Raw genomic sequence first — 17,825 nt, 5'->3', positions numbered from 1 at the left:
AAATTTAGTGAGGGAATCATATCTCATTGATGAGTCAGTCTAGGCTGCAAATATTGCAGGCTTGGAATCTGGGAACAAGAATCAGTAAAATAAGGCAAGGAGGTCAACTTATAGATGAGATCGTGTGGTATTTGTCTTTCACCACTTGGCTTATTTCACTTAGCATAATGCTCTCCAGATCCATCCACATTGTCGCAAAGGGCAGGAGCTCCTTCTTTCTTTTTGCTGATCTCACCTATAGGTGGAACCTAATCAACAAAACAAACAAACAAGCAAAATATAACCAGAGACATTGAAATTAAGAACAAAGTGACAGTAACTAGAGGGAAGAAGGGAGGAGATAATGGGGGGGGGGAAGAGGGGAAAGGGTTGTCAGGAACATGTATAAAGGACACATGAACAAAGCCAAAGGGGGGTAGGATTGAGGGTGGGAGGTGGGGATGGCTGGGGTTGGGGGTACTGGTGGAGGGAAAGTTGAGACAACTGTACTTGAACAACAGCAACAAAAAATTAATAAAAAAAAGACAAGGAGGTCAAAATGTAGAAATCTTCCTAGGAAGTAATTCTGAAAAAAATTATTTTATAATAAATTATTTGACAGGTTATGCTGCTTTCTAAAATTTAGGAAGTACCTAGGTTGCATAATAAAGAAATGATTGAGGTAAATATGACTGATGAAAGATAGAGAAAGCATTCTAATGTCAGAATTTTTTTTTGAGAGGGTAGATTCACTTTACTACACATATCTACTGAAGCTTTTGTTTTTAAGATTTTTATTTTTTAAATTTTTTTGCTTATTATCATTTTTATTTTTATTTTTTATTGATTATGCCATTACATTTGTTCTATTTCTCCCCTTCATTCCCCTCCACCCTGCACACCCCTCCCCCTCCCCCACTATTCCCCCCTTAGTTCATGAACACGTGTCTCAAGTTCTTTAAATTCTATATTTCCCATACTATTCTTACCCTCCCCCTATCTATTTTCTGTCTACTGTCTTTGCTACTTATTTTCTGTACCTTCTCCCCCCTTCTCCTTCTCCCACTCCCCTGTTGCTAACTCTCCATGTGATCTTCATTTCTATGGTTCACTCCTCATCTAGCTGTCCTCTTAATTTGCTTTTGTTTTAGGTGTGATTCTTAGTAACTGTGAGTTTGCTGTTCTTTCACTGTTCATCTTTTTTATTTTCTTTTTCTTAGGTAAGTCCCTTTAATATTTCATATAATAAGGGCTTGGTGATGATGAACTCCTTGAATTTGATCTTATCTGAGAAGCACTTTATCTGCCCTTCCATTCTAAATGAAAGCTTTGCTGGATAGAGCAATCTTGGTTGTAGGTCTTTGGATTTCATGACTTGAAATACTTCTTTCCAGCCCCTTCTTGCCTGTAAGGTCTCTTTTGAGAAATCTGCTGACAGTCTGATGGGACCTCCTTTGTAGGTGACTGTCCCCTTATCTCTTGCTGCTTCTAGAATTCTCTCCTTCATTTTAATTTTGGCTAGTGTAATGATGATGTGCCTTGGTGTGTTCCTTCTTGGGTCCAATTTCTTTGGGACTCTCTGAGCTTCCCGGATTTCCTGGAAGTCTATTTCCTCTGCCAGAATGGGGAAGTTCTCTTTTATTATTTGTTCAAATAAGGTTTCCACTTGTGGCTGTTCCTCTTCCCCTTCTGGTACTCCTATAATTCAGATGTTGGAGTGTTTAAAGATGTCCTGGAGGTTCCTAAGCCTCTCCTCATTTTTTAAAATTCTTGTTTCTTCATCCTTTTCTGTTCGGTCATTTTTTCCTTCCTTCTGGTCTGCTCCTTTGATTTGAGTCCCAGTTTCCTTTCCATTACTATTGGTTTCCTGTGCATTTCCCTTCATTTCAATTAGTTTAGCCTTCATATGTTCCTCTAATTTGTGACTAAAATCAACCAGTTCTGTGAGCATCTTGATCACCAGTGTTTTGAACTGTGCATCTGAAAGTTTGGCAATTTCTTCGTTGCTTAGATTTATTGGCTCTGGGGCACTGAGTTGTTCTTGAGCCATGTTTTGATCTGTTCATGCTTGTTACATATGAGGAGCAGACCTTAGATATTCACCAGGGCCGGGCCACCCAGGTCGCTGGTTTGTGATGCAATATGTGGGGGTGGGGTCAGAGAGGTAGCAATGGTGGTCCCCTCTGCTTGCCTGGTCTGCCTCACCGCTCACGCCCGCCAGTTTATCTGAGCGCAAATGTGCGACTACAGATGGCCAGCCACACCGTGCCTTTCCTGGGTCTGCCCATAGCTACCTTGCACCTGGGATCCACGCCCTTGGCTGCCTGCGAGCACAGCCCAGGTCAGGGGATGTTTTTGGCCCCACCCGCTCTACTGCTGGCTTTGCCCCTCTCACTGGTTTAGCTGAGTGTTTGTTGTTTTTGGACTCCGTATTATTCAGGTTTTCTATGGTTTGGTTGTGTTTTTTGTTGTTAAAACTTTGTTGTTTTTAGATTTGGTTGTGCAAGGAAGCAAAGTGTTTCCACCTACACCTCCGTCTTGACGGAAGTCCTAATGTCAGAAGTTTTTACTATAATCTCACTTATATGTGGAATCTAAAAAAAAAAAACCAACCCAAAAAGCCTTGAAGCAGATTGATGGTTGCCAGGGAGCAGGGGTGGGCAAAATGGATGATGGGAGTCAAAAAGTACAAACTTCTAGTTATAAAATAAGTATGTCACAAGGATGTAATTACAGCATGGTGACTATTGTTAATAATACTGTATTGCATATTTGAGAGTTAATAGAGTAGATTTTAGAAGTCCTTGTAAAAAATTTTGATAAGTGTGTATAATGATGGATGTTAATTAGATTTATTGATGTGATTATTTTATAATATAGGGTCTGGAACAAATAAAACCCCTTTTATTACAAAATCTTTTATCATAAAATCATAAGCATGTAATTCTGTAACAGCAATGTCACACTCAAGCATACCATATGACATTTTAGGTGAAATGTTCAAATTAAAACTATAAATAATTATGCCCATATTATTATCCTACCAATCATACTCAGGTAGGTGTTCCTTCTGCTGGACCCTGTATATACAAATATTAAATCATTATGTTGTACACCTGAAGCTAATATAATGTTATATGTCAATTATACCTCAATTAAAAAAAGATCATTAAAATATTTGACCAATTTTAACCTGACTTCAGAATATTTTAGTTCATAATGTTACTAAACATTTAACACTTTTGAACTAATAATGATTAGTGTCCTGTACTTAATAGACAGATCATGATAGATAATAAGCTAACCCATTCATTTATTCAACAAATATTTAATGAGCAGGAGATTTTCTAGGCAGTGGGTATACAGCTGTCAACAAAACCACTGAAGTCCCTGTCTAGAGGTCCATATGCTTATGGGCAATAAATAAAACAAAAGGTAAATAGAAGTGAATGATGATAAATGTGGTAATAGTTAAGCAAGGTGCTATGGGTTAAACTGCATGCCCCTGCACAAGTCTTAATCCCCAGGCCTCAGAATGTGACTTATTTGGAGATAGGCTCTTTAGAAAAAGTAATACATTTAACATGAACTCATTAGAGGGGGGTCTAACAGAATAATGACTATTGTCCTCATGAAGAAAAGGAAAACTGGTGACAGCCACGTACACAGAGAGAACACCATGTGAAGATGAAGGCAGAAATGGGCAGGGATGTTTTTGAAACCCAAGGAATATGAAAAATTGCAGCAAACCACCAGAAGCTAAGAGAGAGGCCTGGAAGAGATTCTCTCCCACAGGTACCAGAAGGAACCAACACTGTGATCTCAGGCCTCCAGACTCCAGAACTGTGAGACAATACATTCTTGTTGCTTAAGCCACACAGTTTGTGGTGCTCTGTTACAGCAATTCCAGCCAACTAACACACTGGCAAGAGTGTAGAGGAGAGCTGGAATAGTAGGTAATGAAATGACATTTGTGGGAAGTAAAGCAGCATGTCATGCAGTTACTTAGGAGAAGAGTATTCTAGGGAAAAAGAAGTAACAGTGCAAAGGTATTGAGATAGGAGCATGCTTGATGTGTCTGAGGATAAGAAAGAATAACAAGGCCAATAACAGTGAGCAAAGGAGGAGGGAGATGAGGCCAGAGAAGCAAGGGCTGTGCAGATCATGCAGGGTCTTGTCAGCCACTCTGAGGACTTCGGCCTGTACTGCCAGTAACTTGGGAAGCTTCCAGAGTGTGTGAGAATATGAACAATATGACTTGATTTTTGGTTTTGCAAGTATCATTCTGGATGCTGTGTTGAGAGTAGACCATATAGAACAAGGGCAAAAGCAGAGAGATGAGTCTGGAAGTTGCTGAAATAATCAAAGTAGGAAATGATGATGGTGTCTAGCCCCAGGACGGGAGTATTGGAGGCTTGGGAGTAGTCAGATTCTGGCTATATTTGAAGGTAGAGGCAGCAGGTTTGGCCGCTGGATTGAATATTGGGTGTAAACAAAAGAGAGAGGTCAAAGATGATGCCAAGGTTTTTGGTCTGAATAATTAGGAGGATGGAATTTCCATATACTAAACTGGAGATAACTGGAATTTTTTTGTGTGTGGGGTGAGCCAGAGTTTGGGTTTGGCTATATTAATTTTGAGTTGTCAATTAGAAACCCAAGTAGAGGTGCTAAAATAGGCAACCATTTTGTCAGTCTTGGAGGAGATGGACCAGGGAAAGTATTGAAGTCTTACTTGAACTTTGGAAGAAGCAACTAAATTAAACTAGGCAGCACTTCAGTGTTAGCTAAGAAGGCTTGTGCTATACTATAGCTTTATATAGACTGGAGTAGAATGTGCATATCCAGACATAGAATACAGTGTGGGAGGTCTGAGGAAAGGGTTATTGGTAGATATTTTTCTTTAACTGCACCTGAAAAGTAAGCCTATTTCATTATTAACCTGATAGTCTTAAAAGTTCTCAAATCTGGGCAGCATTTGATGGGGTTAAGAAGGACTAGAAGAGCCTTGGCTGGTGTGGCTCAGTGAATTGAGTGTCAGCCTGCAGACCAAAGGGTTGCCAGTTAGATTCCCAGTCAGAGTAACATGCCTGGGTTGTGGGCTGGGTCCCCAGTGGGGGGTGCATGAGAGACAATTACAGATTGATATTTCTCTCCCTCTCTTTCTCCCTCCCTCCCCCTCTCTGAAGATAAATAGATAGAATCTTAAAAAAAAAAAAGAAGAACTAGAAGAAACTGTTTTTCCTGCTCTCTATTTCTTTGGTTAGTACAAGAAACATTGCAATACTAGTACTTAAAAAGTGGTGGGTGGCTAATATTTGTTAATGTTTATTTAGCATTGTTCATTAGAATTCTGTATTGCATACTTGAAATTTGTTAAGAGGATAGATCTTAAGGATTCTTACCACAAAAACAAAAAAAAAAAAAAAAAAGGGTGACTGGGTTTGGTTGGTCCAAAACTTCACTTAGTTTTTTCCATAAAAGATACATTTTTCATTTTCACCAATAACTATTGATTTGGATATTTTGAGTATGTCAGCTGTCTCCTGCTATTGGCTTCTAGTGGGTAGAGGCCAGGGATCCTGCTAAACATCTTCCAATGCATAACACAGCCCCACAGCAAAGAATTATTCTGCTAAAATGTCAATAGTACTGAGAAACTTCACAAACCACCTTTGACCTGCTCCATCAGTCATAGCACCTTCTCCATACACTGCACAACATAAAGATTTTTTTGTTTCAGTTGTATTTTTACCTTTCTTGAAATAATAAAGCATAATATATTGCATATCTTCTTCCACCTTCAATATTAAAATGGCTATACAAAAATCCACCAGTTTTGCTGTTTTTAAAAAAATGCATGCTTGCATAATAGCTGTCACAATATAATCTAACAAAATTGTTTTGAATGAAGTTAAAGAAATCTAAGCAGATTTCCGGCCAAGATGGAGGCATAGGTTGACACACTGTGCCTCCTCGCACAACCAAAATAAGGACAACAAAAATTTAGAAACAAAATAACAACCAGAACTGACAGAAAATTGAGCTGTATGAAAGCTGGACAGCCAAGGAGCTGAAATAGACACATTTATCCAGGCCTATAGGCAGGATGGAGTTGGGCTTTTGAGCAGAGAGGGGTCGTGTCATAGGAAGCGGTGACACTGAGTGCACAAGGCACCCCAGGCAGAAGTGCTAGATACAGCAAGTGGACCCTGGGCCTGCAGGAGGTGGCTGGCAGACCCCAGGCACAGGGTGGCAATGGGCAGACCCAGGGAGGTGGCAGTTGAGAAGTGGGGCACCACACACAAGGCAGCTAGCTGACCGGATGGCAGTCCCACATTCGTGAACAGATAACTGGGGAGTGAGACAGATCATGCAACCCAGGGTCTCATCCTTGAGAACAAAAGCCTCAAAACACTGATTGAAAACACCTGTGGGGGTTGAGACACAGGGAGAGACTCCCAGCCTCACAGGAGAGTTTGTTGGAGAGACCCACAGGGTCCTAGAAAGCACACAAGCTCACCCACATGGGAATCAGCACCAGAAAGGCGCAGTTTTCTTGGGGGAAGCAGCACAAAAGACTGAGGTCTGACAGAGAGCAGAGCAACTGCCATTGTTCCCTCTGGGACCTGCTCCCACATACAGTGTCACAACCCAGTGACTGGGTTGAATAGCCCTGGTGAACATCTAAGGCTCTGTCCCTTACTATGTAACAGGTGCAACAAGACAAAAGGAATGGCTGAAAATAAAAGACAGATTAAAGCTCCAGAAATAATATAATTAAGTGACCAAGAGATAGCCAACCTATCAGATGCACAGTTCAAAGCACTGGTGATCAGGGTGCTCACAGAATTGGTTGAATTTGGTCACTAATTAGATGAAAAAATGAAGGCTATGCTCAGTGAAATGAAGGGAAATGCACAGGGAACCAATAGTGATGGGAAGAAAACTGGAACTCAGATCAATGAAGTGGACCAGAAGGAAGAAAGAAACATTCAATCAGAAAAGAATGAAGAAATAAGAATTTAAAAAAAAATGAGGAGGGGCTTAGGAACTCCAGGACATTTCAACATTTCAACATTCAAACGATAGGAGTACCAGAAGGAGAAGAGGAACAGCAACAAGTGGAAAACTTATTTGAACAAATAATAAAGGAGAACTTCACCAATCTGTCAAAGAAAATAGACTTGCAGGAAGTCCAGGAAGCTCAGAGAGTCCCAAAGAAGTTGGACCTGATAAGGAACACACCAAGGCACATCATAATTACATTAGCCAAGCTTAAAATGAAGGAGAGAATCCTAGAAGCAGCAAGAGATAAGGAGACAGTTACCTACAGAGGACTTCCCATGAGATTGTCAGCTGATTTCTCAAAAGAGACCTTACAGGCAAGAAGGGGCTGGAAAGAGGTATTCCAAGTCATGAAATCCAAAGACCTACATCCAAGATTGATCTATCCAGCAAAACTTTCATTTAGAATGGAAGGGCAGATAAAGTGCTTCTCAGATAAGATCAAATTCAAGGAGTTCATCATCACCAAGTCCTTATCTGATGAAATGTTAAAGAGACTTATCTAAGAAAAAGAAGATAAAAAAGACGAACAGTGAAAGGACAGCAAACTCACAATTATTAAAAACCACACCTAAAACTAAAGCAAACTAAGTGGACAGCTAGATCAAGAGCAGAGCCACAGAAATGGAGATCACATGGAGGGTTAGCAAGAGGGGGGTGGGAGGAGGAGAAGGGGGAAGAAGGTATAGAGAATAAGTAGCATAGATGGTAAGGAGAAAATAGACAGTGGGAGGGAAATAATAGTATGGGAAATGTAGAAGCTAAAGAAGTTAAGACACATGTACATGAACTAGAGTGGGGAATGTGGGTGACAGATGGTGTTGTTGATATGGTGGGTCACATTAATTGAGTTGTGGATGTTAAACCATCCTTGCATCCCTGGTATATATGTCACTTGATCTTGGTGTGTAATCTTTTCAATGTATTGTTCAATTTGGTTTGCTAGTTATTTTGTTCAGAAATTTTGTATCTGTGTTCATCAGTGATATTGACCTTTAATTTTCTTTTTTTTCAGTGTCTTTTTTCTGGTTTTACTGCCTAATTTTATTTTTATTTTATTTTTATTTTTTATTTTTTTATTTATTTTTTATTGATTATGCCATTACATTTGCTCTATTCCCCCCTCCCTTCCCCTCCACCCTGCATACCCCTCCCCCACCATTTCCCCCTTTAGTTCATGAACATGTGTCTCAAATTCTTTAGATTCTGTATTTCCCCTACTATTCTTACCCTCCCCCTATCTATTTTCTATCTACTGTCTATACTACTTATTTTCTGTACCTTCTCCCCCCTTCCCCTCCTCCCACTCCCCTGTTGCTAACCCTCCCTGTGATCTTCATTTCTATGGTTCTGCTCCTGATCTAGCTATCCTCTTAGTTTGCTTTTGTTTTAGGTGTGGTTCTTAATAACTGTGAGTTTGCTGTCCTTTCACTGTTCATCTTTTTTATCTTCTTTTTCTTAGGTAAGTCTGTTTAACATTTCATATAGTAAGGGCTTGGTGATGATGAACTCCTTGAATTTGACCTTATCTGAGAAGCACTTTATCTGTCCTTCCATTCTAAATGAAAGTTTTGCTGGGTAGAGCAATCTTGGTTGTAGATCTTTGGTTTTCATGACTTGGAATACCTCTGTCCAGCCCCTTCTTGCCTGTAAGGTCTCTTTTGAGAAATCAGCTGACAGTCTGATGGGAACTCCTTTGTAGGTGACTGTCCCCTTAGCTCTTGCTGCTTCTAGGATTCTCTCCTTCATTTTAATCTTGGCTAATGTAATTATGATGTGCCTTGGTGTGTTCCTTCCCGGGTCCAACTTCCTCGGGACTCTCCGAGCTTCCTGGATCTCTCGGAAGTCTATTTCCTTTGCCAGCTTGGGGAAATTCTCCTTTATTATTTGTTCAAATAATTTTTCAACTGGTGGTTGTGCCTTTCCCCCTTCTGGTACCCCTATAATTCGGATGTTGGAACGTTTAAAGATGTCCTGGAGTTTCCCAAGCCTCTCCTCATTTTTCTGAATTCTTATTTCTTCATTCCTTTCTGCTTGATCATCTTTTTCTTCTGTCTGGTCCTCTCCCTTGATTTGAGTCCCAATTTTCTTTCCATCACTATTGGTATCTTTTGTATCAGCATTCATTTCAGTTAATTTAGCTTCCATATGTTTCTCTAATTTGTGACTAAAATCCACCAGTTCTGTAAGGATCTTTATAACCAGTGTTTTGAACTGTGCATCTGAAAGACTGGCTATTTCTTCATCACTTAGGTCTATCGGTTCTGGGGCTCTGAGTTGTTCTAGAGCCATTTTTGGTTTATTCGTGCTGTTTAGTGAGCGGAGCGAAGCCTTAGTTGTTTACCAGGACGGGGCGACCCAGGTCGCTGGTTTGTGACGCTGTGTGTGGGGGCGGGGTCAGAGAGGGAGCGATGGCGTTCCTCTCCGCTAGCCCAGCGCATTCAGTCACTCAAACGCCTCGGGCTTGCTTATCTGATCCTAATTTTGCGAGCCTGCTGCACCGCGAGGGTTTCCCTTCTCACTGGTTTCTCCGCACATAAATGCGCGCGACTGAGCGACCCACCGCGCCTATTCCCTGTGCGCTCCGGCAGCCAGCTCGCTGGCGATCAGCCCTCGGTTGCCTGCGCGCCCCGCGCACCGCCCCGGGAATTTTTTCTTGCTAACCTGCTCTGCTTCTGGCCTCGCTCCTCGTACTGGTCCAGCCGAGTATCTAGTTGTCCTTTGGACTCCGTATTGTCGATTTTCCGTGTGGCTTGGTTGTGACTGCTGTTAAAAATAGTTGTTCTTAGATTTGGTTGTGCACAGAGGCGAGGTGGACCCTCCACCTACTTCTCCATCTTGGCGGAAGTCCTACTGCCTAATTTTATAACACTTTTTCATAGCCAGTTTCATTGATTTCTACCTAACAACAGATTACATGGAAAACAATAAGGCACTGATGAGAAGCCACAGAGCAGTAACACTGTTCATTCTGGTGGAACTACACAGCACTTACACTTGAGATTTTGTTTTTAATTTCCCATTTTCACCTACATGTTGAGTATGTTTGAAAATCTGACCTTCAACTTTCTTACCTTGGTGGATTTTTCTTTAAACAGTTATGCTTTTGTTCTTCAAATATTTTTGTTAGAAATATTTTCATAACTGATTGTGTTTCTAAATTCCTTTACAGCATTTATCTAAAAATAAACCTAACAATCTCAGATCTGTTTTAGTGATATATATAATTTTTTTTGTTGTTGTTGTTATTGTTGTTGTTGCTCTTCTTGGAGAAACATATATTATCTCCTGGCAACCATGCTCTATGATCATTATGTGACTATCTACAAATGCCCACATTACACCAGCATTACATAACAACAGAATCTGTGGGATGCTCATCTTTTTCCTTTGAATACCAGCATTGGTGGCTGGTGTTCAACTATTAATGGTTCTCTGTTTGGGATTTGTGATTCTACAATCACTGACCATTTTATCTGTGATGTCTCTTCAATCCTAAAAGCTCATTCTCTGACACATGGTTAGTAGGGCCAATACTTATTTTTTGTGCTGTGTTCACCTTAATCATAATCAATTCAAAAATTTCCTCTATTCAGAAAAGGAAAAAGGTCTTTTTATAACCATCCTTTGCACATGATTGTAGCCGTTCCTAGAAGGTGCATAATTTTCTATATCAAACTTTCAGCATGTTGTTATTATTGCATCTTTTTCTCTCCAAGGATATTATCACCATAGGTACTTGGTTTAGGATTTTTTTTTTGGCAAAGTAAATTATATTTTAAATTCATTAGAGAGTTTTAAATCAGGGCCTCCAAGGACTTTTTAATTCAGTTGTTTTCTGCACATGCTGCAGCTGGAAGAAATAAACAGGGTTGTAAGTAAAAAACCCTGTTTGTCCAGAGAAAATCAGAGCACCCAATTTTGCAGAGCTAGAAGGTCTTTATTATCTTCTTTCCAGCTACTCAGAATGCACAGGAATTTTTTCTAACTTTAAATTATCATGACATTTCTTATAAATTCAGAAATCACATGTATATATGTGGTGAGTATAAGTTCATAGGAGCAGGCAGTTAGTATAACACTTAGGTCATTTGAGGTATAGCTTCCTGCTAAAACAATGAAGGATATCAAAGGTAAGTAAGTACTGGGGTGTTTTTAAGCCAGGTGTGTTTCTATAGGTAATTTGTACAGAAAACATTTGTGATGAAAACAAATAAATTACTAGTTTCAAATTTATTTTTTTATATTTTATTGAGTCATTTCTTTTTCTTTTTTTATTGTTGTTCAATCAGAGTTGTCCCCATTATCAGCCTATTACCCTCCCCTGCCCTCACACCCACACACTCTATATTCAATCCTCCTCCCTATACTCCCCTATTGTCTTTGTCCATGGGTCCTTTATACATGTTCCTTGGCTGCCCTTCTCCTTCTTTCCCTGCTATCATCGCCCCCCACACTCTCCTCCAGTTACTGTCAGATTATTCTTTATTTCCATGTCTCTGGTTATATTTTGCTTGCTTATTTGTTATGTGGTTTGGGTTCCACTTATAGGTGAGACCATATGGTATTGTCTTTCACAACCTGGCTCATTTTACTCAGCATAATGCTTTCCAGTTCCATCCATGCTGCTGTGAAGTGAAGGAGTTTCTTCTTTCTTTCTGCTGCATAGTATTCCATTGTGTAAATGTGAGAGAGTTTTTTTAGTATTTTTTAAAATTTAAATTGTTCAAGTACAGTTTTCTGCCTTTTACTCCCATCCCAGCCCACTCACCCATCCCTCCCCACCCCCTCCCATTTCCATCCCCCCTAGATTTTGCCCATGTGTCCTTTATATTTGTTTCTGTAAACCCTACCCCTTTCCCCCTGAAATTCCTTCCACTCTCCCCTCTGGTCACTGTCAGCCTGTCCTCTATTTCAGTGTCTTTGGTTATATTTTGCTTGTTTATTTGTTTTGTTGTTTAGCTTCCTGTTAAAGGTGAGATCATATGGTATTTGTCTTTCACTGCCTGACTTAATTCACTCAGAATAATGCTTTCCAGTTCCATCCATGCTGTTGCAAAGGGTAGGAGCTCCTTCTTTCTTTCTGCTGCATAGAATTCCATTGCGTAAATGTACCATAGTTTTTTTTATTCATTCATTTACTGATGGATACTTAGGTTGCTTCTAACACATAACTATTGTAAATTGTGCTGCTATGAACATTGGGGTGCAAAGGTTCTTTTGGATTGGTGTTTCAGGATTCTTAGGATATAATTCTAGCAGTGGAATTGCTGGGTCAAAAGGCAGATCTCAGTTTTCTGAGAAAATTCCATAAGGTTATCAATAGTGATTGTACTAGTCTGCAATCCCACCAACAGTGCACTAAGGTCACTTTTTCTCCACAAGCTCTCAAACACTTGTTGTTTGTTGCTTTGTTTATGATGGCCATTCTGACGGGTGTGAAGTGGTATCTCATTGTGGTTTTATTTTGCATCTCTCTGGTAGCTAGTGATATTGAGCATCTCTTCATGTGTCTCTGGATCCTCTGTATGTCCTCCTTAGAGAAGTGTCTGTTCAAGTCCTTTGTCCACTTTTTAATTGGGTTAGATGTCTTCTTAGAGTGGAGTCATGTAATTCTTTGTATATTTTGGAGATTAACCCCTTGTCTGAGGTATCATTGGCAAAGATGTTTTCCCATACAGTTGGTTGTTTTTTTATTTTAATACTGTTTTCTTTAGCCAAGCAGAAGGTTTAATTTTGATGAGATTCCCATTTATTTATTCTTTTCTTTATGTCCCTTGCTCTAGGGGACATATCAGTAAAAATGTTTCTGTGTGAAATATCTGAGATTTTCCTGTCTACGTTCTCCTCTAGGATTTTAATGGTGTCATGGCTTATATCTAAATCTTTTAACCACCTTGAATTTATTTTTGTGTATGGTATAAGTTGGTGCTTGAGGTTCATTTTTCTTTTTTTCTTTTTTGCATGTAACTGTCCAGATCTCCCAATACCATTCATAAAGAGCCCATTTTTAGTCTATTAAATGCTCCTGTCCCTTTTGCCATGTATTAATCTGCCATAGACACATGGGTTTACTTCTGGGTTCTATATTCTGTTCCATTGATCTACATGTCTGTTCTTATGCCATTACCAGACTGTTGTGATTACAGTGGCCTTGTAGTATAGTTTGATGTCAGGTATTATGATACCTCCTACCTTGCTCTTCTTTTTCAAAATTTCTGTGAATACTCGAGGTCATTTATGGTTCCATATAAATTTTTGAAATGTTTGTTCTGTATCTGTGAAATATGTCATTTGTATTTTAATAGGGATTGTGTTGGATCTGTAGATTGCTTTTGGTAGTATGACCATTGTGATGATGTTAATTCTTCAAGTCCATGAACATGGTAGGTGCTTCCATTAATCTGTCTTTCATAATTTTTTTTTGTTCAGTGTTCTGTAGTTTGCTGAGTAGAAGTCTTTTACCTCCTTGGTTAGGTTTATTCCAAGGTACTTTATTTTTCTTGTTGCTATACCAAATGGGATTTTCCCCCTGGTTTTGTTTTCAATATTTTATTGTTGATGTACAAAAATGCCTTCATTTTCTGAATTTTGACTCTGTATATTGCTGTTTTGCCAAATTCACCTATTAGATTGAATAGTTTTTTGGTGGAATCTCTAGGGTTTTCTATGTAAATTATTATATCATCTACAAGCAATGACAGTTTTACTTCCTCCTTTCTCAATGTAGATGTCTTTAATTTTTTTTCTTGTCTGATTGCTGTGGCTAGGATTTTCAATACTATGTTGAATAGAAGTAGTGAAGCTGTCTTTTTCCTGATCTTAGTGGGAAAGCTTTTAGTTTTTGCCCATTGATGTTGGCTGTCGTTTTCTTGTATATGGCCTCTATTATGCTAAAGTATTTTCCCATGACTCCCACTTTGCTAAGTGTTTTTATCATAAATAAGTGCTGTACCTTATCAAATGCTTTTTACACATCTATTGATATGATCATGTGAGTTTTGTCTTTTCTTTTGTTTATGTGATGTATTACATTTATTGATTTGCAAGTATTGAACCATCCTTGCATCCCTGGGATGAATCCCACTTGGTCATGGTGTATGATCTTTTTAATATATTGGTGAATGTGGTTCATCAATATTTTGTTGAGGATTTTAGCATATATTTTCATTAGTGATAGTGGGCTGTAGTTTTGTTTCTTTGTTGTGTCTTTATCTAGTTTTGGGATTAGGATGATGCTGGACTCATTTTTTTATGAGTTTGGTTGTCTTCCTTCTTCTTCCTCCTTCTGGATTTTTTGGAATAGTCTGGGCAGGATAGGGGTTCGCTCTTCCTGAAATGTTTTTTAAAAATCTCCTGTGAAACTGTCTGGTCCAGGGCTTTTGTGTGCTGGAAGTTTTTTGATTACTGCTTCAATTTTGCCACCTGTTACTGGTCTGTTGAGGCTTTCTGCTTCTTCTTGATTCAATCATTTCTGAAAATTTTAATAAAGCAACATAAACTCTCAGCAGATAAAAAAATGTAAGCAGGATTCATTTTATGTATCATTAAATTGGTGTAATCCCATGTGTAGAGATTTGATTGACACACAGGAAAAAACTTCCCTGATCTCTGTTTCTATTTGTCCTTCTCTGTCACTTATCTATCAAGTATCTAACAACTTATGTCTCATTTATCTCAATTACCATTGGTAAACATTCCATATTTTTATATTTCCTTTATTTCAGTACCAATATCAGCTACTTTCATACTATTTGTCTCATAAACCCAAGTTAATGTTTCTTTTTGTATCATGATGTTGGTAACCAGGCAGTGTACTACAGTAGATCTGTAGTTAGTGAGAATGTGTAATAGTCACCTCAAAAAGACAAAAAGTAACTTTATTTTTTTTCAGTTTTAAGGATTCTATACTACATAGATATTTGTGGAGTATATTTTTAAAAAGAATTAAAGCCATTTAGAAAACAACCTAATTTACCTTATGAGAAGATTGTTTTAAAGATCACTAATGGCTCAGTCTGGTGTGGCTCAGTGGATTGAATTCCAGCCTGCAAATCAAAGGGTTGCCAGTTCAATTCCCAGTCAGGGCACATGCCTGGGTTGTGGGCCAGGTCCCCAGTATGGGAGTGTGAGAGGCAACCACACATTGATGTTTCTCTCACTTTCTCTCTTGCTCCCTTCCCCTCTGTCTATAAATAAATAAGATCTTTAAAGAAAAAATGACTAATGATCCTGATTGGTGCTGCTCAGTGGTTTGGTCATCATCCTGCAAACCAAAATGTTGTAGGTATGATTTCTGGACAGGGCACATGCCTAAGTTGTGGGCTGGGTCCCTGGTTGGGAGTCAGTGAGAGGCAACCAACTGATGTTTCTCTTGCACATTGGTGTTTATTTTCTTCTGTTTCTCCCTCCCTCTAAAAATAAATACATAAAATCTTTAAAAAAATTTAGTAATGTGATGGAACTTTACTTTCACAGTAAAGTTTTGTGAAAGTAAACTTTCAGAAAGTTCTAGGTATACTTCAATAGTATACTCCAGTACACTCCAATAATGATATAGTGTGAGCCACATTTGTGATCTTAAATATTCTGTAGTATCATGAAAAAGGTAAAAGAGAAATAGGTGTACTTAATTTTAATGATACATTTTATTTAACTTTATATATCCAAAGTATTACCACTTCAATATGCATTCAGAATAAATGATCAATGGTATATTTTATGTAATTGTTTTCTAAGTCTTTAAATTTGATATGTATTTCACAGTTACAGCATATTTCAATTTGAACTCGCCACATATCAAGTTGTCAATAGTCATATATAGCTAGTAGCTACTCTTTTGGACAGTTGAGACCTAAGACAATGAATGAAGATAGCAAATAGTTGAATGGACTAACATGCTAATTAGGTTATTTCAAGAACAACTAGTATGTGCTGTTGCTCAGACCCTGAGTTACCATGTATTATCATGTACCATGTGATATCACACTAAAAGATAAAGTGAGCAGATAGAAAGTGTATTAATAAAGGTCAGTTATCTTCTTGGCAGATATGATATTTTATTTTTAAACATGTAGATTAATATGTTTCCTAAAATTAAAACTACATAAAGTGTACACTGATGGAAATGTTATTCCTTAATTGTATGTTTGTTCTTCTTTTAACATGGGAGTAGCAGAGAATGTCTCTGTGCTTATGAAATAAATCTAGAAAAGTGGAAGAAATTGATGATGGAAGGGGAGGGGGAGAGAGACACACACACAAGAGAAATTGAGCCGTTCCTTGTACAGCAAAGTGGCTTTTTGAGATGATGACATTGTCTTCAGAAAATAAAAAATATAATGCCAAATATGTATATAGTGTTAGTTATGTGGTAAGTTCAGTTATAGGTATGTTACATGATTTATTTCATTTAAGCCTCATAGTAATCCTATGATATAATTTCTGTTAATTTCATTTTACAGGTTAGAACACTGGAAGTACAGAGAAATTAAATTCTTGCTCAGAATCACTCAGACAAACTGTTCAAAGGTCCATGCACTTAACCTTGTGCATTACTGAAACATGTATCACACTTCTGTTGTCCTGAAGGAGGGAATACAAAGTATGTCTTGATATCCTTCAGCTATTTATATTTTTTACCCATGTTTTTTCAATTATACTAACATAATCATGCATCATAGTCATCTTTTGAGGACAGAGATGGAAAATAAGGGAATAAGAGAGGAACTTAAAGAAAATCAGGAGAAAATGTCATCAAATGACTATTTAAATTTTTTATTGTTTATGCTATTACAGTTGTCCCAATTTTCCCCCCTTTGCCTCCTTCCCCTTGGTCCCTGTTTCTCCCCCTGCACTGTCATCAAATGACTACTTTCTTGATCTTTGAATAATGCCCTATTCACTGGAAGAAGGATCTGGAGAGTCTAGGTAGAGCATCCTCCATATATTTCCATTTTATCAGGTACTATGACTTGAAGTGAAGGAATTTCAGAATTTCATTTTTCAGCACAAAAGTTTTGAAATATGCCCTGGCTGGTGTAGCTCAGTGGATTGAGCACGGGCCTGCGAACCAATCGCGGTTCGAATTCCCAGTCAGGGCACATACCTGGATTGCAGGCGGGTTCCCTGCAGGCAAGTTCCCAGCAGGGGACACATGAAAGGCAACCATACATTGATGTTTCTCTCCCTCTCTTCTTCCCTTCCCTTCTAAAGATAAAATCTTTAAAAAATGAAATAAAGTCACTGTAGGACCCATCAAAGTATAGCATGAAAGTGGTTAACTTTTTTATATTAAAAAATTAAATTTATTGAGATGACATTGGTTAATAAAATTATATAGGTTTCAACTGTACAATTCTATGATATATCATCTGTATATTGCATTGTGTGTTTATCACCAAAAGTCAAATGTTCTGCAGGCCAGAGTCCACCTGCTGTGGCCAATGATGAGAATAAAGGCACAGGCGACAGCAATCTTGTGGAGAAAAAGGGAACTGCACATCTACTCTCTCAAGGGGAGAGTGCCTATGTATGCCTTGGCTACTCCCTGAAGAGGGGAGTTCCTTGACCCTTGCCTAGACAGGCTTTTATTGTTTTCCTCAGGTCTTACATCAGAGAAAGATTTATTACCTATTACATAGAATATTATTGTCTACATTTTAGGTACAATCAAGGAAATGAAAATAACATGCAGAGGGGAATGGCAGTGAGCCAATTAGCTCTGTCAGGAAAATTTACACAGGCTTTGGAAGTTACCTTGAAGATAGACAATACACATT

This window comes from Artibeus jamaicensis, unplaced genomic scaffold, assembly GCF_021234435.1.
Source record: "Artibeus jamaicensis isolate MK-2021 breed Jamaican fruit bat unplaced genomic scaffold, CSHL_Jam_final contig_233, whole genome shotgun sequence".
Taxonomy (NCBI): domain Eukaryota; kingdom Metazoa; phylum Chordata; class Mammalia; order Chiroptera; family Phyllostomidae; genus Artibeus; species Artibeus jamaicensis.
The sequence above is the reverse complement of the archived record's forward strand: the minus strand, read 5'-3'. Positions refer to the sequence as shown.